Here is a 23,585-nt window from a genome sequence, read left to right as displayed (position 1 = left end):
AGTTCAAACAGACGCAACACGTGCAGCGCTACACCATGAACCGTGTGGAAACAAAAATAAGTAGAGGAGACACGGGATAACAGACATGAACTCAGGGTCAAACTGATAACTGTGAAACGTGAATGCATGCAGTATATGGAGACAAAACAAAGTCACAGAATTCAGTACGTAACAAGTACTACACACTAACCTCGTACATGAGAATGTCACGACACCATTTGAATTAGCTCTTACACCCCGCTTATGTTTCAGTCAGTAAGAGTACACATGCGTACTTACGTTGACTCTTTTTTATCTGACTTGTCCAACACCATCGTTGTGAGCCTTCGGCACTTGGGAATACACAGGACAGATAAGATAGCAGCAAGAGCATCTCCCCGCTCTGTGAACACAGCTCAGACGCCATGCTTCATGATTGTGTGCCCATGGAATACAAGGACACAATAGACTTGGTGCAGCTAACGAAATGGATGAACGGTCGACGGCCTGAGTGTTCTCCTTCCTCGATCAACACTGACAGTCACCACATACCATGCTTGATGTTTCAAACACCATCGGCGCAGGCCACGTTTTTCGGCACCGACGATTTGTTCGTCCACCAAAAGTCGAAACAAATGTTTCTCACTTGAACACTCCGTAGAGCTGCCGCTGTTGTGCCAAGGCCCATTGGCGCATGGTGTGTATACTCCAAATCGACATGTATGATGATGGGTCACTGCTTACGTTTCTGCTCTTGGACAGTGCAAAGCCGCATGAAGATATGTTGTGGCTCCACAATCGCTGAGAACGCTAGTGTGCGTCCATGGAATACTAAAACACAATAGGCGCGGCGCAGCTAACGCCCACTTGGATGAATCGGAGTGGTGGCGAGTGCATTCTCCTTCCTCGGTGAACACTGCTGGTCACCCTGTTTGATGATCCACCAAACACCATCGGTGCAGGCCGCGTTTTTTCGGAACCAGCCATTTATTCGTCCACCAACAATAGAAATTAATGTTTCTCACTTGAACACTCTGCATGATCTGTAGAGCTGTCGCTGTCGTGACAAGGCCGTGTATACTCCAAGTCTACATGTAGGATGAAGAGTAACAGTTACTGCTGATAATGAAGTTTGCGCTCGTGGACAATACAACGCTGTGTGAAGTAAATTGTGGCTCCACAATCGCTCGGAATGCTAATGTGTGTCCATGGAATACTAAAACACAATAGGCGCGGTGCAGCTAACGCCCAACGTGGATGAAACGGACAACAGCAGCGGCTAGAGCGTTCTCCTTCCTCGGTGAACACTGCTACAAGACATTATGCTTGATGATTCACCAAACACCATCGTTGGGGGCCAAGTTTTCCGGCGCCAGCGAGTTGTTCGTCCACCAACTAACTTTGATGAGTCTTTCTTCAACACTTCGTAGAGCAGCCGCGCAAGGCCTTTCCTTCGCGTTAGGGTAGCGATCCTTCCTAGATGATATCGCTATTCATTGTTACTTTTTACTACAATGAGTAGTGTTTCTCCGAAAATAAAGTCAGCTGCCTGGGCATTGATTAGGCATTAGTACTGCCTAGGCCTAGCGCCTGGACTTGGAAAAAAATTGATTTTGCAAGTCTTCAATCATGTTTCCATGTACGCGCTATCCAGCCATGTGGCGTGAACAGATTGCTTGACGTGAAAGGTAGCGCGAGTACGAGTCGTACGCGCTCGCGGTCCGCGGACGTGTCAGTGACACGTGAAACGAAAAGATTTTTTTGGCGGGTAGTCGGCAAAAATTAAGTGACGGTCGCGGTCCCTTTAGTCCTTCGCTACCTTTACTTTAGTCCTTCGCGTGTGCATGCACCGTTGCTATGCGCATCGAAGGAACCGTGATCATGGTGACGTCGGACGTGTATTTTTCCGTGGCGCTTGATCATGTTGATCTCCAGCACAGCCCACTTGGACCATGTGGACTGTCGCCCAGTGTCGGTGCCCGGCGGTGGATTCACTCGTTGATTAGTTAGTGTTGACTGTTGTCACGGACGTGAAGCCTTTGCCTTTGCCTTTGCCTTTGGAGCTGGTCCGAGATAGTTTTTTTTAGTTTTCTGTCTTGGATTCCTGTACAACTGTAATCAACCAGTCTGATAAGAGTGGTAGTCGTCGATCTGCAGGCCACCGCAGAGTTAGGAACTCATTTCGTTGCACGCTAGCTCAGTGACTTCTAGAACCAGTTGAACAATCGCCAAGTAGAAGCCCAGCCACTATTTGAAACTTTGAACGCGTACTTTGTAATTGTAACTAACGTTCCTTGCGCAGACCATCGCTCACCAATACTTCAGGCATTAGTCCGACTGTCCGTATACGAGTTGAGCGGACACTGCGAGTCTTTTGGACAGTGCTAGCGGATCAAATCGAACTAACTAACTTGAATGAAGTTTAGTCTTCTACATGTCCTGGAGTAGATTCTAGACTCGTTGTTCTTCCTCTACACGCTGTCAAAGTTGATTACCTGTAGCTGTATCAGTATACTGCAGTGTTGAGTGGAGACGAGTGTGAAGGTTAGTACCTGGAGCCGGGGACCGACTCATCCATGCAGTGGCGTATGAAGATGTTTTGGGTTGGGGGGGGGCTGACTTGCTGGCAATGACCTTGATGTATGTTGGGCTATGCTAGTACCTATTGTGCGTATGTACCTGTGTACCGGTAATCCTTCTACGGAGATTTGTATTTGTGTAAAAGTATGTGACAACACATCATGATATAGGTGCTGCACTACACTGGACATGTACATAATATGACTGTGTGTGGAGCAATCGTGAAAACCGAGTACTGCACTACTACTGGAATCTGGACAAGAATAATGAAAATGCTGTACATGTAGATGTATATGTATGTTGAACACCAGGGATTGCACCCAGCCACCACTGGATATGTAGCTCTGACTGACAGCCTGGCCAAAGTCCAAAGGGAAATTTACCGGAAAGCGAAATACCGGTACATCTGTAATGGTGAAAGAGAGCCGACCATAAAGCAAAACTTACTGGCAAAGGCAGAGAGATACTTGTAAACTTATGTTCAAGACTTCCCTGATTTTGGCTATTGCAAACAAGAACCTCGGACTCTTGAAGGAATCTTCTCCTGCCAGTGATAAGAAGTATTGCAATGTAGTATGTTCCACTGATAACGGATTTTCCACAATGACCAATGTGACCCTGGTGAAATATTTAGGACGTCATTGAATTATGGCTGCAAGCCTCGATCGGGCTCAGTTTCTAATGAAAATGTTGAAATTTATGACCACCGCCCAAGAGTTTGGTGGTCGTATCTTGCAATCTTTGCCTTTCTGAGAACTACTGTGCTTATAACAGTCAGTCTCGAAATTTTTCTCGAAAGTGACTTTCTTCAGAACGCTGTGGTATAGCAATGAGAAGCATTGACTCCGACTAAAGGAAAGTACTCTTGCCTTTCCGATTTTGAAGAAAACTGCCCATGAAAAACAACGCTTCATTAGCTGCTACGATGCAAAAACAACCAAGGGATGATCTAGAGAGTGTGCTTCACGCCGGTGCCACGCACATTTTTTTAGATCTGAAAAAGTGGAGACTTATGACTGTAGTGATGTCACTTTTCTGCGGTTGACGTCACAGTATAAGAATTAGCAGAGAAGTAGTGTTCTCTGTCCACCCGGGAATGGGTACGAGGGAGCCCGGTGTGGGATAAAAGGAGGTGACGAGTGCAGGGTCGACATCTTTTGTCTTTGTGCGGAGAGTTGAGTGAGAGTGCCCACCCACCCACCCCAGTGATCATCATGTAATTTCAGAATATATATATCATCGCTTATATTCTTCTAGAGTTGTGTGGATGCATAAGGCCACACGTTTTTATTTCTATGTTTCTCGTCACCTGAAAATCGAAAAACGTATGCGAGAGGTGGAAAAAATTAAAATGACCGAAAAATAAAAAAAGTTTATTAGACCATTGTTGACACTAAAATCCACCAATACACCATGCAAAATAGCATCCATAGTTAACACCTAGTATGTGGTAGGAGCTTCTGTCACAATCTGTGCATGTGCAGCTAGATTGCGCACAAAAAATAGCGACCTCCTATCATGTGTCGCGCAGGCCAGGCCACATTATGTCCATGTGCATGAGTGTGCTGGTCCCCACATGCACGGTCAGTGCAGCACATGTTTTTTATTTTTCCCTCCAGACTCCTGAATCGTATGCGCGCGGGTGACGAGAAACATAGAAATAAAAACGTGTGGCCTAATGGTCTAACGTGTTGGGAGTTTTTTGTTGGACTAGGCAATGGTTTTGTATAGTCATGACCACGGAACTGTGTGCAAAGACGATAAGTTGGGCCGATGTGCGGTGGTGGCACCCACTGACAATATGGACGTGTTCAATAGTGGTGTACACGTATGAGTGAATGTGCGGATGTGTGCGAAACAAGTGGAGTGCAGGGTGGACAGAGAAATGATTATGTACATACATGTACATGAATGACTGCAGGGTCAGCTCTGACTACGATTGATCTGAGTGCATGACCACTGACTGATCTGCACTGCATACATGATCCTCACTTGCGTGTTCATCAAGTTTAGGGTCTTTGGCCCCACATCCACCAAAAGGTTAGGGGAGGGGGGGGGGGCGGGGCGGCTGGCTTCCCCTTGACCCCCGCCCCGATTCCTACACCACTGCCATGATCCGTGGAACATTTGGTTCGAAACACGATTGTACTGGTAAATGATTTGTATTCTCTCTTCCCTTTTCTCAGACTCGACAGCGCACTTGTGAACATCACACAGCGCTCTGACTCTACTTTGCAACATTCCAAGCAGAGAACTGCGGATGAGCAGTGTCGGCGAAAAGTCACCAAGTCGTCGCCAGTTTCAATCCCGCATCAAGACTCAACACACGCTGGTGTGAGTTAGCGCACCCTTCACTTCAGCTGATCACCGCAGCGTAGCGAAAGCTGACGCCGCAGTTCTGTTGGACCGACAGCAGGGTGGCCGACAAAAGCTACTGGACACTGGCGTACGCATGCACAGTATCTTCACTGTTGCCGAGGTGCTGGCTGTACTGCAGAGCAATGGACGTATTTCTGACGCCCAAGTAGACTCTGTCAAGCAATTTGTCAAGGACAATCAATTTTAGGCGTACGTTCCTGTTCTGTTTTGCTGATACCCGTACGCTGCTGCTGCTGCTGGTTATCTAGAGCCTAGAGGTTACGTGAGTGATGTCATCACATGTGCTTTTGTATGGAGTGCATGACGTCATTCCATGTGCTTTGTATGGAGGACATGCTGTGGAAACCAGTGCTGGATTTGAATTGAGTAGCGAACAGTTTATATTGAGATTTGAACGGCAAACAGTTTGTATTAAGTGGCAAATCGAACAAACAGTGTTACGAAAGTAGCAGTCATGTCACTATGGCAAAGCAGCAACATCGCACTGCTGTTTCCGAACACAGTGTCCTCCACATTGTTTCTTGCTGTCAAGCTGACAACAATGACCTGTGTGCGTGTGTGTGTGCGCGTGCGCGTGTGTTTGTGTGTGTGCATGTGTGTGTATACGTGTCAATAGTAAAACAGAACAAAAGTAACAAATAAAAAAATATCGGAACATGCCATGATGCCAGTGACCAAAGGAACCATTGACACTACACGTAGATCTACTGTGACAGACGCTGTGACAGGCACTGAAGTCAAGAGACTGGTTTATGGTGAAAATACACATATGAAGAATAATTCTACAATCATCGTGCTCATGTAGATGTACATGTACCTCAGTGACAATACCTGTATGCCTCTCTACGTCTACAGCTAGACGTCATTGTTGTTAGCTCTTGACAGCATGAAACAAGGTGGAGGACACTGTGTTCAGAAACCAGTGACCTTACTACAACCATCCACGGTTGGCAGAGCCCCGGTCCGTTGGAACCATCTGAACCACAAATTGCATAATGGGTGTTGAACCCGGTTCTGACTAGGCGCCGGCGGATTATGCCGGCAGAAAAATTGGCAGAATTCGCTACTTTTTCTGGTAAGTTTCATGCATGTTTGGTATGTGGATAAAGAAATGGAGCAGAATTCGAGGAATTGCCCGCCATTATAGGCGATTCACACGACAGGCAAATCCACGTTTACAGGAAAGTCACCATGGAGATATTCCTGCGGTTGACCAAAATTTGCCCGCGGGAATCAAAAGTGTCCATGGCCTTTTTGCCCGCGGATGCACTCATCTGCGGGCACTTTTACAGTTATGAGGCTGTGAGGTCGTACTATCGTACGGTAGTCTTGAACCCTGGTTGTTTGGCCTTTGTCTTTGGGAACTCATTCCAAATCACCACGGTAACGCCCTATACTCACCGGATACTCGCGGGAGCTCTGGCCGCCACCCGCGGCCGTGTGAACTGCAGCCTCACGTTTCACTTCCTGCGGGCACCTCACAAACGTGGATTTGCCTGTTGTGTGAATCGCATATTAAAGGGGAAGTTAAGGCAAAAATCAAAATTTCACCAGTTGTAATCTTCGGGGTGCTGAGTCGAATGGTCTTGGTCCGAGAAAGCTGAGACGTTCCCTTCCTACTTGAATCCCAATCGAACTCGCGCACTTCCACCGAAACTGGGTGACTGCGCCCTACTGGATGGAGATGTGTATGCCAAATGTCACTAAAAGCGCCATTTCGTTCTGATAAAAGCAGGGATGACCGCGATTGGCCCATATGTTGTAGTCTTTTGGACGCTGAGTCGACTGGTTTTGGTCGGAAAAGGCTGCGATGCAGCGTTCCTCCTTTATTCCTAATCGAACATGGTTGAACAAGCGGTCACGTGCTGCTGCGTACACCAGTCACCGTGCCTGCAGGGTACAACTATTACTTACTAGCCTGTTTGACCTTTTTTGGGTGCAGTCCTGTCACTCGAGTTGAACTCGAGTTGAACCATGGTGTGAAAGTTGTCGCCTGCTGGCGTGGTGACCAGGTGATTTGGGCACCCAGGAGCACGTGACCGCTTGTTCAACCATGTTCGATTGGGAATAAGAGAGGAACGCTGCATCGCAGCCTTTTCGGACCAAAACCAGTCGACTCAGCGTCCAAAAGACTACAACATATTGGCCAATCGCGGTCATCCGTGCTTTTATAAGAACGAAATGGCGCTTTTAGTGACATTTTGCATACAAATCCCCATCTAGTAGGGCGCAGTCACCCAGTTTCGGTGGAAGTGCGCGAGTTCGAGTGGGATTCAAGTAGGAAGGGAGCGTCTCAGCTTTCTCGGACGAAGACCATTCGACTCAGCACCCCGAAGACTACAACTGGTGAAATTTTGATTTTCGCCATTAACTTCCCCTAAGGTTTGTATGGTTCTGCCAATTTCACTGCTTTTCGAGCGGAATCTGCCACCTTTTCGATCAGAATCCGCCGGTCCCTAGTTCTGACCCTCATTATGCTAGGGGAGTTTAGAGTTACACATGGGACAATGTCATGTAACTCTTGGGTTACCATGGTTACCGGTATGTGTTCTGAGGGTGTAGTCGGAGTCGTCTTTATATACAAGTATAAAATGTTTAGTTATGCCTTATGATAAGACTAAGATGGTATAAACTAACGGACTAAGACTAAGTCATGTAGCATAGCGTAGGCCGCATGTTTATTTATTTATTTATTTATTCAAACAGTAGTTTGGATGAGGTGGGAAAACAGTTTCGTAATAAGTATTCGCATGCAACGACGCAAATCCACACAATTCAGTAGACACTTCTTTTCTATCAAACGTTTTCTTTCCCTTCTCTTCAGGATAGTACAGGGAATGTTGTAAATTTGAAAAAACACATGACTATATAGAGAATGAAAGAAAGAAAAAAGTCAACACTTCAACATAGGTGTTAAAATGATTAAAGTGTTAAAAACTCAAAAACAAACAGCTGCAAGTTGTAGACAAACACGTTGAACACATCAGGGAACACTTGTCACACTTTCACGAGGTGTGACACCAAACAACTGCAACGATAACACATTCTCCTTCTGTACACATAGTTCTGGATCTAGTTTACGAATATACAGAGCTTCTAACACAGCAAGATGTAACTTAGACCTTCCACGAGTCAAAATCGAAAAGATATCATCACTATACAACTTACGACAACTAGCACTGCCCGACAAATGACGCTTGATGGACGATGTCCGATCACTTAGCTCTGTCACCTTCGACGCCTGCCGTTGTTCTCTTCCGTTGGGCTTGTTTGGTTGGTTGCTCCGGTCCACACCTCCAACGTCCGTTGATTTCATGTCCGTTTTTGTAGATTTCATGGCCGTTTTCGTTTCACTTCTTGGTCTTCCTCGTTTCCTCTTGTTGATCGTTGTTGTCACTTCCATTATCGACGTATTCAAATCCCCAGTACTCCGTCTCTTCACCTTGCTTCTGGTAACTCTTCCGGTGTCTATGAGCTCCAGTGTCACATTGGGTGGTTTTCGAGACGGTCTCCCTCGCTTCCTCACGCTAGTCTGAGATGGGCCAAGCTCCCCGCCCGTCGAGGCGGAGGCGCGCATGCGTACATATACACTGGACGCAGACAAAGGCGTTCCAGTATCGGACTGCACAGCACACTTTGGAAATTGGAGGACGGCCACGACGAGGACGAGTACCACGAGCGTCAACAGGGACAAGACCTAACGGCACATGTTGACGGATGCGTGCGCCCAGGTGTTGAATCAACGGACGTTGGAGGTGGAGCTGGTCCGAGATAGTTTTTTTTTGGTTTTGTGTCTAGTACTAGTAGTACTAGTAGTAGTAGGGTGAGTTATTTGTAGGGCTCAAACGGTCACGGTTTTACCCCCAACGGTTAACTTCCCCTTTACGTTATGCCTTTTTTTTTAAAGATCTGGCGTCACAGGTCATCAGTGCGCCGTGTTAATAATTATCTTGATAATGGAATTTGATCATAGGAGATAGGACAGAAGCGGAACGTATAATTATACCCACATAATTGTATTATTACGCGTGCTGTGGTGTTATTATTATTTTAAAAGATGGTACGTCATGTAGCATAGCATAGGCCTGACGATCAGGGACTAGTCGTCAAAAACCGTATTTTCCCCATTAAACGTACACGTCTCCATTACTAGTACGTCCCCAATTGTAGTACATGTACATACATGTTGGGTGTGGATCGAAAATATAAAAGTACACGTCTCTAATAATAGTACATGCCGGAATGATATGATGGGCATTAGTGGGGTACAGATACCAGGGTCCACCTTACTTCGTTTTTCTTACCCGTTCATCGTCATTCTGTGTGTCTTTGTACACTGATTCTTACCATGGTTGGGTGTATTTACAGCCTTACAGCATCATTACCACGGGTTGTTTGCCACTCAACCCAGGTAATCAATCTTCCCAGAAATAATAAAAGTACACGTCTCCAATACTAGTACAGTCTCCTAGGCTATAGTAGTACAGGTCTGACCACCTTTGAAAAAATATACGCACTTTACATTTATTGGGCAAAATACGGTACTCCTATAATCATGATAATGGATGTTTTGGCGACGACTGCAGAGTGCAGATCTACATGAGGTAGGAAGGCGTGAAAACGCCCTGACATGACCCTGGATCGGCTGACCTGAGTGCTACTGCAACCTCGATGACGTCGGCTGGAGGCTGGAGACGGCCGTCTGGAGCGGCCGCGGCTTCATCGTTTTTTCCGTTGCGCGTGATCTCGACCACAGACTGCCATGCTTCCCCCCGATCGTCGACAGGCTTGGCCGTAATTGGCCATTCCTAATCGTAGTGCCGCTCATGTGACTAACGCGGGACGGGTGGGTCCGACTGGGTCGACCTACGCTACGTGACATGAGCGGCACTATGTAGGATTAGGAATGGCCCGCCAAGCCTGTCGACGATCGCGGGGTAGCATGGCAGTCTGTGTGAACGAGATTACGCGAAACGGAAAAAATGATGAATACAGACAGTAGGCTAAATGTACGCCATGACATCTAGACTACACGGCCCCGGGCTTCAATCGATTCGTCTCTTGCCTTGGAGCTGGTCCGAGATAGCTTTTTAGTTATCTGTCTTGGTCCGTTCTTGTAATCGACCAGTCCGCTGTACAGTACTCAGTAGATGCTCCCGACCGAGAAGGAGCAAGTATTAATATTAGTTTGTATTCAACGTTTCAACGGTTTGTCAAGAAGGGAAAATCGAACATAGGCGTAGTTGCCAGCGTAAGACTAAGAGTAGGAGACTTAGTAAGAGTACCAGTCGCCCATCTTCAGTCCACCGCAGAATTAGGAACTCATTTCGCTGTATGCTAGGCTAGGCTAGTAGCTCAGACTCAGTGACTTCTACTAGTTCTAGAACCAGTTTGTAGAAGCCCAGCCACTGTTTGAAAACGTCGAAGGCGTGCTCTGTAAGTGTTGCTAACGTTCCTTGCGCAGACACCATCGCTCACCAATACTTCATTCAGCAATCCGTCCGACCGTCCGAGTCAGTTGAGTGGAAACTAGTTACTTGAGCTAGCGCACCCTTCACTTCAGCTGATCACCGCGGCTTAGACTGTGCGGAGCATGCGCATGCGCATTACTCCAATTCGCCACCTCGGCTTAGCGAAACTTTGAAAGCTGACTGATTTCGCCCCTCTGCCAGCGTCAGTAGCACGGTGAGTTTCAGAGATGCTTCATGTCTCACTGCTAAAACATGCATGCTGGTTTATTCTAGGAGAGTTTTTAGATTCATTCCAAACAAATCCAGGGGAGGGGGTTGGGGATGGGGGGGGGGGGTGCTTTGGGTGCAAAAGCACTCAAATTTCCGATCTTGGTTGGAGAGACAGCATTGTACACTGTGCGTTCATCACACGTGCAACTCTGCAGAACGTACAGTGACTGTTTACCTATCCACAATATTTCCAAATGTAGCGTATTTTCAGGAGTATAAGCCACACTTTGAACGCTCAAAATTCACTCAAAAAAGGGAGTGCGGCTTGTACTCCGATGATCAAATTAACAGTGATAAAAAGTGTAGATATCTGTATTCCGTGGCAAAAATGGGAGGGGGGGGGGGGTCTGGCTTATACTGCAGTGGCGCTTATGCTTCGGATAATAGCGTACTGGTCGGTGTTTTCAAAATGGTCAAGGAAATTTCTGAGAGTGTGTAGACAGTAGGTACAAGTAGGCTAGTACCTGTCTGCAGTGGAGCGGTGTCAATACATGATTATTTTAAATGCTTTGTGACAGGGAGTAGTAAAATAGTAGTATTTTAGTACTCTCTGCTTTGTGCATACTGTTTATCACCACAAGCAGCAACAAAACTGGATTCTCCACAGCACCACAAGATATGTGTTGAGGAACACATCAAGCAAAGTCGTTTGCATCGGCCGGGCAGATCGCCACTGGCACTTGGCCCATATGTCCTAGTGTTGATGTCGCTGATTGCTGGTGATGGTTGAATATACACAAGAGGGGATACGTCTCTGAACTAAATCAGCGTGTAGCTGTCGCACAGCCCTATAGACTCATCCTTTGATTACACAAGAAAAAGCCGTGCCGCATAGCAAATTGTTTCGTTGTGTTTTGTAGTTCTGGCTTTTTAGTGTTAGCGTTGGCGGTCGTGTTAAAGAAAAAAAAAGTTTCGTTCATGTTTTTCCAAGTGCACTCATATATTAGCGGAAGCAGGGCGGTACATGTACAAGTTGAAATGCGATTAACTATTCTTTAGGAAAGGTAGTAAGTCTGATCAGCCAGTCAGGTTTCCTGCACTATCTGAGAAGATAAAGAGAAAAAAAGAGGGGAGAAATCTGATTTTGGGATCAAAGCAGAGTGTGGTAATTCCAGCAAAAGCAGCATCCAGGATCTGGCTCATTACTAGGAAGCTGAACATTGAAGAGTGATCTTGAATGTCAACTGTGGTGGTTGCTTCTGTTGTTTTGCCTTCATTGACCCGGTACATATCATGGACTATGTGGAAACTTTAGCGACATCCTAGCAGTACTTGCAAGTACAGTCATGTAGTGGCATGGCATGGTGTGTGTATGAACACACAGAACACATCTACAATCATGTACTTTTGGGGAAATTTGTGCCCCCCCCTCTTGATCATGATCCTCGCTATGCCCCTGAAATCCATATCACAGTGTGTCCAGTCAGCTGCTGTTTGAGCCAACACCAACAATACGTGGCGGGAGAATTTCTTCTCTTACAAAAAGAAAAGGGATTCCCGGGCCGTCCCGCACCAAAATCGAGCCGAAGGCATTTTTTATAGTACTGATCGTGTGAGTAGATCAGTGACAGGGAGTCACACAAACCCGGGCTTGTACGACTCCCTGATGTACGACTGAGGGCCGTTGTTGACCGAAATACCAAAATATTTTCAACATAGAGTTCTGTATAAGCAAGAGTAAATAGCCCCCGGAGAGTGCAACTCAGATGGGTTTCTTTACCAGCCAAGTCAAAACCAGCAAGTTCTTGTGTTTGTAGTACAGGTAGAGATCAGCTATAGGGTTGGTGGTTATAAGAATATACCGGCTATAATGTTATCAGCTTCAGAATTCCAAATCTAAAGTATCTTTTCCACTCAAATTCAACGGTGGTTATAGGAGTAATCCGGTCTGTATATGTATATCATGGTTTGTAAGTTATAGGAAAATAGGGACAGTCGTGAATCAGATACATGTACTGCTCTATTACTATGTCAGTGTGAGGAGAATTAGAGGGAGAATGTCACCTGTCCGCCATGTGTCTCTATCCGTACAAGAGAGCAGACTGAGTATGCACAACTGCACATCACATTGCTCAGCTTTTCTCATCTTTAATTCCAGGTACTGTTTTGTAGAATCTACTAACTTACAAGCTTGAGCAGGCCAATGGGAGTTATAAAATTTGGACTTTGATGTATGTGCATGTGAGTGTGTTTAGTGGGGGATTGGGATTGGGGCTTAGAATGTGCAGATCCTTTGTTTGAAAGACATTCCTGCTCCATTTTTCTTGCTTTCTTCAGATACTAATTTCAGTGCGACGGCCGGCCGTGTGCAAGTACTGCTGGTACTATGGTCTGACCCTAACTGTCAACATTGCTAGCAAAGAACTGACGTGCAGTGAATGAAGCCTGTTTGTTAATTCTTGTAAGTTTCAGTCCTGGATCAACAGTTGCTGAACCACAGCACAAACACACAACACAGGCACGGTTAGCAAACACACCATTCCACTGATCACCAACTAGCGATTACCTTAGCCATCCTCTATGACAGTGTGTGTGTGAACTGTGTGGCATGCTTGCCAGCTAAGTTCATGAGTCAAACAGTTTGCTCGAGATCGAGACTGTAGATGTGTTCAGGCGGTAACTAGATGCTAGTTTAGACCAGAGACAGTTGTTGAAGGGGAAAGGATGTGTTGTACTGCAAGACCGGAGACAATTGGTTGGTATGGCAATGCAGAATTTTCCCTTAAAGGATTAGGTACTGAAGTATTTTTTACAGTGCTATGCAAGATAAAAAGTTTGAACTCTTATCAAGCTGTGCAGGACTTGAAATGGATTCTACAGACTCATCGGGCCTACCAGTGGTGTACCCAGGGGGGGGGGGGGGGGTGCTTTGGGTGCTCAACGATCCCCCTCAAAATGTTCGACATAGGCCAACGTTCATGATGTTGTACCCACAGGGGCGTAGGAACAGGTCCGGCAGGTCCGGCATCCGCCGATGCTTCGGCAAAAAAGAAGAAGGAAAAGGCAGCAAGCTCGTTTTCAACCATGCGGAGGGTCAAGTCCTACACAGTACAACCGGCCAGGAAAGGCTCAAACACATGACTCCTGATATTCCTGAATTTCCACAAGAAACTGCTGGATGTCTAGTGCCTGAAGAGTGAATTTGAATGTGGAAGTGAGCATCAGCTCTCCCAATTCAGACAGTTTTAAAACCTCAAGTCTTTCATGATACCACAGTATTTGTTCATATCAATCCTTTTACAAGTAAAATCACCCTCTTCATTCAGTAGAGACAGAGTCGAGTGAGCTGTATTCCCGGTGCCAATATGCGTGCTCACCACCCCTGTATGGCAACTTCCCCATGCCTAACCTCCAAGACAAAGTGAATACTGTTGTAGTCAATTCTGAAGTAGTCATACTGGGCGGAGTTAAAAATTAAAAAATTGCCACCTGTATGAGCTAAAAATCCGCTGGACCATTTGAAATCTGCTTCCTACGCCCCTGACCCACGCCACTAAAAGTATCATAACTTTTCCACCGTTAGTCTGATTTTTTTGCCTTCCACTCGCTGTCACTAGTTGATCATAGTTAACCGTGTTACATGTACTTAAATGTGCCAGGACGGAGGGCTATCCATATCGTCAGGGTCTCGACTTGTTCTATTCCGATTTTCCGGAAACACTCAGATCAGTTGTTCCGAAAAAGCGACCGAAACGATTGTTCACGAAAGTGTACTAATTTGTTGTTTCGGGCCATTGAAATCCTAAAAATGTTACGGCTTCTAAAAGGGTCGCTGTCCCTTCGACTCCCTGCCATTGAACACCTGCTTCTGATTTCTGCCAAGAGAAAGGTGGCAGCCCTCTGCTACTATCCTGTTTGTGAAGCTACCATTGTCCATTACACTTGCTTCCTCTATTACCTGATTCTATTTCTCCATACCAGAAGCAAGAGTAGATAAGCTCGTGGGAGCTTATTTACTCTTGCCAGAAGTTTTAATGGTAGTTTTACCTTCTTGCCCATTCGATAAGTGAAGTATGTTGTTCCTACACGTGGACTACCTCTAATTCGAATACGGTATAATTCAAACATTCCGTGTAATTCGAATTTTTTCGTCGTACCCGTCTTCTGCAAGTCACTTCAAGTCAATTTTTTTCATGAAAATAAATAAACACAAGCGCAACCTCAACAGTACAGGAAGAAAAAGAGCAAAAAATGGCTGTGAACACAGTCGAGAGAGCAAAAATGGCTGTGAAAACAGTCTAATACGGAGCCTCGGGAGGGAGTTAAAAAATGCCATGGCTGTGAACACAGTCTAGTAGAGATTTTAATGACTCTCAAAAGAACCTAACCGATACTGCTCATGGCAACCGCACATCGGGCCGAGTCGTTTGCATCTGAGGATACTCAGTGCCGATGGCCTCGCAGACTGGCAACAGCAGCACGGATGAGGGTTAAGCTTCGCTTGCCTCGGATGTACGAGATTGTGGCAGAGTACGGCTCCTGCTTCTTGTCGGCTGAGCTGCTCGCCGCCTTCTGCATGAGTGGGAGGAGCTCAATGGCATACATGGGCATTGCCATCGGGTCTCCCTGGGTGGTGCCCTCCTCAGAAAGAAGACAATCCCCATCGACGAACAACCGTGCGGGATGCCGGTAGGTGTTGGTAACGGCACCCGCGATGGCCGGACCTGAGAGGTGACGGATGTTGTGCAAGCACACACTGCGGTTCAGCCTGTTGAACGCATTGCTTGCGTCTGCTAGGAGGACTGCTTCGGTGTCTTCCTCGTTCCACAGGTGCCGCATTGCGTGTATTGCTGCTTTCAATGCACATTCTTGGCCGCCACACAGCTGAAGCGACCCGACCGCCTGTTGGATCTGCCTTCCGATGATGGTGAGGATGGCTTTGCCTACTATCCTTCTGAGGACTTCACATACCGTAAAATTCCGTTAATAAACCCCGGGCGTATACTTTGCAGAGGTTCAAAAACCGGGCGTATATTTGGGCATGGGCTTATCTTAGGGCATGGGCGTTATTTCGGGTGCAGAAGATGTACCTCTCAGCAACCCACTAGTTTCAGTGAAGCACCATTCTCACTGAGCACGGTACACGTACATGTACATCAAACCAACTCTGGAAATTTGATCGTAACCAAGAATGTAGCGATAAATTACAGATTTGATAGGTAAACCACTTGCTATGGTAAGTACAAGGCACAACAGGTAACGGCATGGCTGAAAACGTCTACAACTGTTATACAGTTTGTACGCGAACACACGCTCGCGCGCTGGTCATTTTGTGTCCACTTTACGCCCTGGGCTTATTTCGGGCATGGGCGATAAAACGGACTTGAAGTGTACACCGCCTAAAACTGGGCTTATTATCGGACATGGGCGTTATTTAGGGTGGGCTTATTTACGGAATTTTACAGTATGCCAATTGGGCGCACCCCGGACTTCTTATCCAGAGGCACCAAGTGGCATGCTGTGAATGGCTTGAGGGGGATTGGGTTGATGATTCCGGTGGCGATGCGCTTAGCACAGGCGGCGAAGCTATCACATAGCTGGTCCGAGGACGCTCCAAACGTGGTGCACAAACGTTTCCAGCTGGTAGAGTCCATGGCGGATGGGCCCTAGCACCGATTGCCGAATGATGTCTCTGTTCAGAGCTTCGAACAGCACTGGGTGCGGCAATTCGGGGCAGGGGCCGATGATGAGGGCATCTGCATGCATGGGTTCCGCCGGCAGGTGCTTCTCTTTCAGCGTTTGTCTCACGGTTTTACCAACAGTGGAGGAGTCCAGATTTAGCAGCCCACCCGAAGGTGTTGCTGTCAGGGACTGGAGATCTGCACCCAGTTCACCATTTGTGATGAGGGTAGTGAAACTTCGCGCGCCATCTGGACTTTGGGCCCGTTTCCTGCCACGTTCCTTGGTTAGTTGGCGTTGGATGGTACGTGCCTCCCGGACAAGCTCATCGATGTCCCCCTCGTTCCAAAGCTGCATTCGTCGGTTCAGACATTCCACATACACCTTGCGTGTCAAGCAGTTGACCGGTTGTTGCAGTAGAACACTGTGGCACACCATAAGTGCCTTCAAGGCTATGCCTTCTCCCGCTGCGTTTGTTCAGAACGTGTTGAGGTAGCGAGCGCTCAAGTCCACCACTGACCTGCAATGTGCACCCGATAGGATGGAGAACAGGTTAGGCCGGAAGTGTGCGATTTCCTCGTACGCTGTAGATATGATCTGCCCTGTGTCCTCGGGGCTCAGCTCACCGAGTCTGAGTCGTTGGTCAGCTGGCGGGATTGGGGGTGTTGCAGCCCCCTGCCCACTAGCTGTGCCATGCGAATTTGTGGATTCCGGCTCGCTGTTGCTATTGAGCTGCGAGGAGCTCAGGCTCGCCAGGAGGGCGACCTCTTGTGCAGTTGGTTGTCGGTCTTGCAGTGTAGCATTGGCATACGCCCAAGTCTACTACTATACACTGTGTGTAAGTTGATAACCTGTATCAGTATAGTAGAGTGTTAAGTGAAGACACATGTAAAGCCATTACAGTGTAGTTAGTGACTAAGAATGAGCATAGGCTGCTCATCCATGATTCATGATACATTCTCTTCTGAATATTATCAGTACTTTAAAACCTGCCTTCTATTCTCAAATTTCCTTCTTTCAGACACCACAACAAACGTGTGCACCTTACACACTGTACCGCCAGATGTAAAGGTTGCGACAGCGTAGCAAGGAAGGAACTGATCACTGCAGTGAATGAGGCATTGTCAACTATTGTATGTTGGAGTGACCTGGATCACTAGCCAAGCTGAGTTTCTGGTAATCACATAATCCAGCTGTTCAACGCCTAGCAGCTGCTTTCATCTCCATAGTGGTGAGTTGTATTGCGGAGCCATGGCTACCATTGCTAGCTTCTGTATTCCTGGGAACTTGTGCCGGATAGTATTGGGTCTGTTGCCAACGGGCTCGGCTGCTTGAAGGTGTAATGTTGTACCTACCACCTTTGTTGGTTTCAGGGTTCATACACTTTCTATTTGAAGTATACCTGTTAACCATGGACTACTTCTGGCTAGATTAACTCTTGTGTAATCATGGTGCTAACTGTTAGTGAAGCTTGTATCAGATCCACTCTGATTTAGCCACCCACACTAGTAGCAAGTATTACCTTCACTGGGGGCAAGGGTAACTGCAGTTGGATCCCGGGACGGATACCCTGATGCCGTCAATCCTTTTCTGCACCTTGTACTCACCCACTTACTGAGGTGTGGTGAGCCCATAAGTGGGATCATTTTCAAGTCCACCCAGAGTTTTGGGGTTTTCAGGGGGTGTCGGCCGTTGGGCGGTTCAATGGCCAATTGAGTCATCTTTCCAAGATTCCTTTTCAGTCTCTCTCCCCTCTCCCGGAAAGACCCACGTGACAAGTTTTGGCATTGAGCAACAAGTACAAGTGTGTGTGTGTGTGTGTGTGTGTGTGTGTGTGTGTGTGTGTGTGTGTGTGTGTGTGTGTGTGTGTGTGTGTGTCCCATATGGTGCAGTGGTATGTGCAGTCGATTTCCAATCGAGAGGTTGCCGGTTCAATTTCCGACGATTATGGTCGCACACGTCTTTCTTCTCTTTCTCATTCTCCTAGCTCTTCTTTCATCCTCCTGGGTGGTTACCAACAGCCAGTGTATGCCGGAGTATGTGGTGTGGCGTGTGTGTGTAAAAAAATAATAATAATAATGAAAAATAGGGATTCGCTGGCCACTTAACCCTCACACCACAGGAAAGATGAGCCAGTGGGGTGTCGCAAGCTTATATTGAACGTGAGCACGACATGATTATTGTGATCATGATGACGTATAACATAGTTCGCGTGAAATGATCGGACTGGGCCGTCTAAAGCCGCCCATCTGAAATCTTGTATGATAGGAACAAATAACGCCGTCTATCGGCTATGAAAGAGCGTTTGAAAGATGACCCATGGGGACATGAAACAATCATAAAGGCTGGGTGTACCAGTACATTGCTATGGCAACTGCATGACCACTAAGTACTCGGTAGTACCCACAAGTATATTAATTGTATTGTCTGCGGCAGCCGATGGATGTGCACCATGCGGATTTCGTGCCCATCGGCCGAGCCTGTGTCTCCCCTCCGTCCGCTAGGTGTGGGAGGGTGGGAAACAAAATAGCGTGGCGAGCTCTCACAGCAAAACAGACAACTGGCAAAAATACACCAGCCAGCAGTAGATGAGCCGTCTACGGATGCATCCGCCAGGCGAAGGGTGGCTCGTGCGGGATGTGGTACGCGAGTGCTAATCGAATGCGGAACTTCGCAAGAGTGCGTGCTTGCGCAAGTCGGCTGCGGCGGCACGGCGGAGTGCGTTAGGTCACCTAAAGTCATCTAGCGGGAATATTCCCTTGCGGGGGCGCGGCCCGTGGCGTGCTGGTTAAAGGGGAAGTCCGGTGAAAAATTTAAATTTCACAGTCCTTAGAGTTCGGGTCGCTGAGTCGAATGGTCTTTGTCCGAGGAGGCTGCGGCCAATGGTTCGTCAGATACGCCCAATCGAACATGTGCGAATTTGAGCGCGCATCACCCAGATCCAGGTGATGACGTCACAGCGTGCAGCCAGGTAGCCACGCCATCTAGTTGTGTACAAAAATGGCCATATTCGGAGCGCGTTCGATTGGGGAACCGTTTGTCGCAGCTTCTTCGGACCAAAACCATTCGATTCAGTGTTACAAACACTACGTACCCTGTGATTTTCAGCTCGGTAAACCTGGAGGTTATACCGTATTTTAGCCGTTTCCGAGTTGGACTTTTCCGTCAGCCCGTCTACGCGCTTAGCGCTGCGTGCATGCAGTGCGTGCAGTGTGTTATCTAGCTGTAGACGAGTGTAGTGCAGTCAACAAACTCATGTCACAACTGACACAAGACTCAGAAAACTAGTCAACACACGTAACGGACTTGTCATGTACTACACTCGTATCAGTCGTATTGTACAGTCATGTAGTCAGAGAACGTGCGTTTCTCCTTGCCGGTGCAGGTGCCGGTGGTTGTGCTTTGAGAAAGAAAATTTTAGTTTTCCGCTCCCGCCTCATTATTTTATGCTACAGCGATGAGTGCACAAACGCGACAAGTGACAAAACAGCGAACAGCTCCCGGACCTAGAACTTTCAGATTCCATAGCGTTGCGAGCGAAGAGTCGTGCCCGTGGTTCAAAGAGCCTGCCCTGTTCTCCAATTGAGTAGTCCGAAATATTCCAAAACAACACCATGTGGCAGGCTACTGGAGTCTAAGCGAATCTAATCGGTATGGAACAACATTTAGAGCACTCGCATCACTCTTCTCCATTTTGGCGACCCTGCTCTCCAGCGATCTGATAATTACATCAGCCTCGTCTGCAATAGCTGCTGCTTCTTCATCAGTCGGAAACTCAGTAGCGCTCACTCTTGACCGGCCCACGCGGCCATTTCTTCAGCTGAATACCGAGGTTTTCAGCCCCAGACCGAACTCATGAAGGTCAGCCATGGCTGCATCCTCACTCTCACAAGGAGTTACAGGTCTTCGGGGTCGCTTGCACCACCTAATATCAGTCGCCAAATCATTTGAAATAGCACTGACACACTTTCACGCACTCCTTTTGACCCACTTTGCTGCACGCTATGACGTTGCAGAGGGTGTGGCGCGGCCGCATGACGTCATGGCGCAGCCCCCGAAACTCAGTTTTCAAACGGAAATATCTCGAGAACGCTTTGTCGGAGACACGTGGGACCAACACCATTCGACTCAGCGCCCGAAACTCTACCGACCCTGAAATTTAAATTTTTCACCGGACTTCCCCTTTAACTACGGTTTGCGCAACGCAAACCAACATTTCAATCATCTGTGTGGTGGATACCAGGCTAAAAATTAGTGGCGGTCAATTATAGTGCGTTTCAAAAGTATAGACCTCTAGACTTTTTCGAATAATTCAAATTTGGTTTGAGCTTTTTGAGAAATTTCTTCGGAATATTGCTCAGGCAGCTCACGCAATTTTTCTCATGTAAATTTCTAAGCGATTGGATAACAGACGCCCAATTTCGAAAATTTGATGCACAAAGTGATCACAGATTTTATGTGGTATAGATTCTGGCCAAACGGTTTTTTGAAACCAGAGGTCTGGACTTTTGAAACGCACTATTGTGGCGGTCATTTCATCAGTCTTGCAAGCTGTTGAATGGTGTAATCCCAGCAAAAGTTGCTATGTCCAACAATGTTACATAGCTGTTCGCTATCGTCACTTCCGCGATGTCTTAGGTGAGGTGTGTGTGTGTGTGTGTGTGTGTGTGTGTGTGTGTGTGTGTGTGTGTGTGTGTGTGTGTGGGTGTGCGCGCGTGCGTGTGTGTGTGATTTCCAATCGAGAGGTTGCGGGTTCGATTCCCGACGGATATGGTCGCACACGTCTTTCTTCTCTTTCTCAGACTCCTCCTGACCTTTCTTTCATTCTCCTGGGTGGTTGCCAACAGCCAATGCATGCCGGAGTATGTGGTGTGATGTGTGTGCAGAAAATATGAAAAAGACCAAACGTAGGGAGTCACTGGCCAGAAAAAGCCACTTCATAGCTGTTTGTTGTAGACCAGGCTGAATAGCGGGGGTCAATTCTTCAGCCTTGCAAGCTGTTGAATGGTGCAATTCCAGCACAAGTTGCCATGGCTTCTGCTGTAGCATTGCCATCATCGCCTCCTGCGATGGGCGTCAAAAGCTCAAAGGTCAAAGGATAGTGTGTGTCTGTGTATGTGTGTGTGTGTGTTTGTGTGTGTGTCTGTCTGTTTGTATGTCTGTGTGTGTGTTTGTGTGTGTGTGTCTGTGTGTGTGTGTTTGTGTGTATGCAGAAAACTACACAGACCATGACTGCAGTGAAGAGTGTATGAGCCGTGCTACAATAACCAGTTTATCATCGACCTGAAAGTACTTCAAAATGTCTAACAGTAAGTCAGACCAGCAGTCCACCATAATTGAATGTGCAGTATCTTAGCAACAAGCCTTTGGTTACTTGTGATTACAAGAGCAAACAAGAAACAAAACTCCTATAGACAACAGACTTGCTATAGAAAGCAGATACCTTGTAGAGAACCAAACCCATTATGGAATGTTTGTTGCTTACAACCTTTGAACCGGCGCTTTCCTGCCGACTTGACTTGTCATTTGACTGATTGTGACTGCCATCCTGCACAGCCGTCCGTATACAAGAAATCCATCAAATGGTTCACTTTGCAAACATGCAAGAAAACACCTTCTCTCTGCTTAAAGTACAGTTTTACCGGGAGGTCACCCCACATCAGTTGAGGTTGATTATGCTATTGGAAGGGGGGAGGGGGTGCACAAGACTTCATGATGTTGATGTGTCCAAACATGACCCAGTTGTCATGGTGATTGGTTGTCCAGGATACTGTTTCATAATTATTACTCATGGTTATCTGTCCATGCTGTTTTGATTAGTTCAACATTCCTGTATATTTGGTTTTGTGTCTTTTCGTATTCTTTAGATGAACCATTTGGTGATCCCAAGTTCATTTCCAATATCTTACCCTGGATTTATAAATTGGATACAACGAGCTTTCGACATTCTATGCAGGACAACGGTGCGTTCACAAGTACAACACAAATTGAGACACTGGAGCGTCTGGAAAAATACGAAGGAAAGGAAAAGCATAATTCTCACATCATCAGTCTTATTCGTCCTGGAGGCACAGCTGCTTATAAACTACTCTGCAATGCAATCCATGACTTGGGTCCATTGTACAATGAAAAGTACCAAGAAATGCTTCTCCTGTTGCCTGTTGACCAGCGACCAACGACCAAGACATCCTCTTCCGAGACAGGTAATTGATATGTGTAGAATGGGGAGGGTTTCAGGGTTGTGGATGTATCATTAACAGTCTGAACATGCCCAATTTATACATTGCCACCAACCAAACTTCTGCTGTCAGGGAAATTTTAGTTTTGTACCTTACCAGCAGAATACAACTCATTACACCAAAGTGTCGTCTAGTTAAAAGTGAACTATACCCCTCTTGCGGCCGCGATACACAACAGAAGGCCAGCTGTTTAGTTGGAGAGAATACTTTGTTCTTTCTCTAAGGAAATGTCTGGACAACTGACGTATGACAACTGACAAGTGAATAATATCCAGGAAAGTGGTGCACTCATCAGCACAAAAGGTGCACGGGTCAGCGATACAATGCTGTCCCAATGTGGACCAGTGCGAGAAGTGTGTACAGAGCGGGTGACTATAAAGCCTAGTTCACATTCGACGGGGCACGACGGGACGTGACGTAAGGATCGACGAGAAGCGACGGGACAGTCTGACGGCGTCCAATGTGAACACCAGGAACGGGAACGCAGCTGTACTGCCGTACAGATCGGGAAGCGACGGGAAGAGTTGGATCGATCCAACTTGTCATACCGTAGACGGGCGTAGTCAGGATGCAAGTGTACAAAACAGCTGCATTTTGAGTGTGAACAGGAGACGGCGTTGTGCGCCGACTACTCCCGTTTCGTACTTGGGAAATTTTTAGCATTTCGAACACTGTGCTTCCCATGATAACTCGCAGAATGGCTAACACGACTTGAGTTGAATTTTAGCAAGATACGGTCTGGTGTCACTTATGGTATTTTGGGATAGTTCAGGAGCGTGACAGACGAACTGTTTTATCATTCCCTGGAGCTATTATTTGAATAGCACGCCTTTCGATGCTACATTTTTGGTGTTGATGAAAAACTGGTATTGTGAACTTGATTCCGCTTCATTCAAGGAGAAATAATTGAAAAGAAGTACCGAAGAACAAAAAATAGGTCCAAAGGTCACCCTGTCATGGGCCGTGCCTTATGACAGGCGTCGTTCGCTGCTGAACGACGCAACGACTGCAGCATGTCGTGTCGTACGAATCGTACAAGATTTTACAG

The 23,585-nt window shown here is 46.9% G+C and overlaps 1 protein-coding gene and 2 long non-coding RNA genes across 3 annotated transcripts in view; 2 read left to right on the top strand and 1 right to left on the bottom strand.

The window, feature by feature from the left end:
• The window catches only part of LOC135818591 (uncharacterized), a 195,562-nt gene that overhangs the window by 10,519 nt on the left and 161,458 nt on the right, over positions 1-23,585 (top strand). The window lies entirely within an intron of this gene.
• LOC135818589 (uncharacterized) overlaps positions 1-23,585 on the bottom strand; it is a 199,164-nt gene that overhangs the window by 163,363 nt on the left and 12,216 nt on the right. The window lies entirely within an intron of this gene.
• Positions 17,326-23,481, top strand: LOC135818574 (uncharacterized). Its single transcript, XR_010553704.1, has 3 exons — positions 17,326-17,529; positions 21,512-21,607; positions 22,166-23,481. It is a non-coding gene; the product is annotated as an uncharacterized LOC135818574 (long non-coding RNA).

The sequence above is a fragment of the Sycon ciliatum genome, chromosome 5, assembly GCF_964019385.1.
Source record: "Sycon ciliatum chromosome 5, ocSycCili1.1, whole genome shotgun sequence".
NCBI lineage: Eukaryota > Metazoa > Porifera > Calcarea > Leucosolenida > Sycettidae > Sycon > Sycon ciliatum.
The sequence above is the reverse complement of the archived record's forward strand: the minus strand, read 5'-3'. Positions and strand labels throughout refer to the sequence as shown.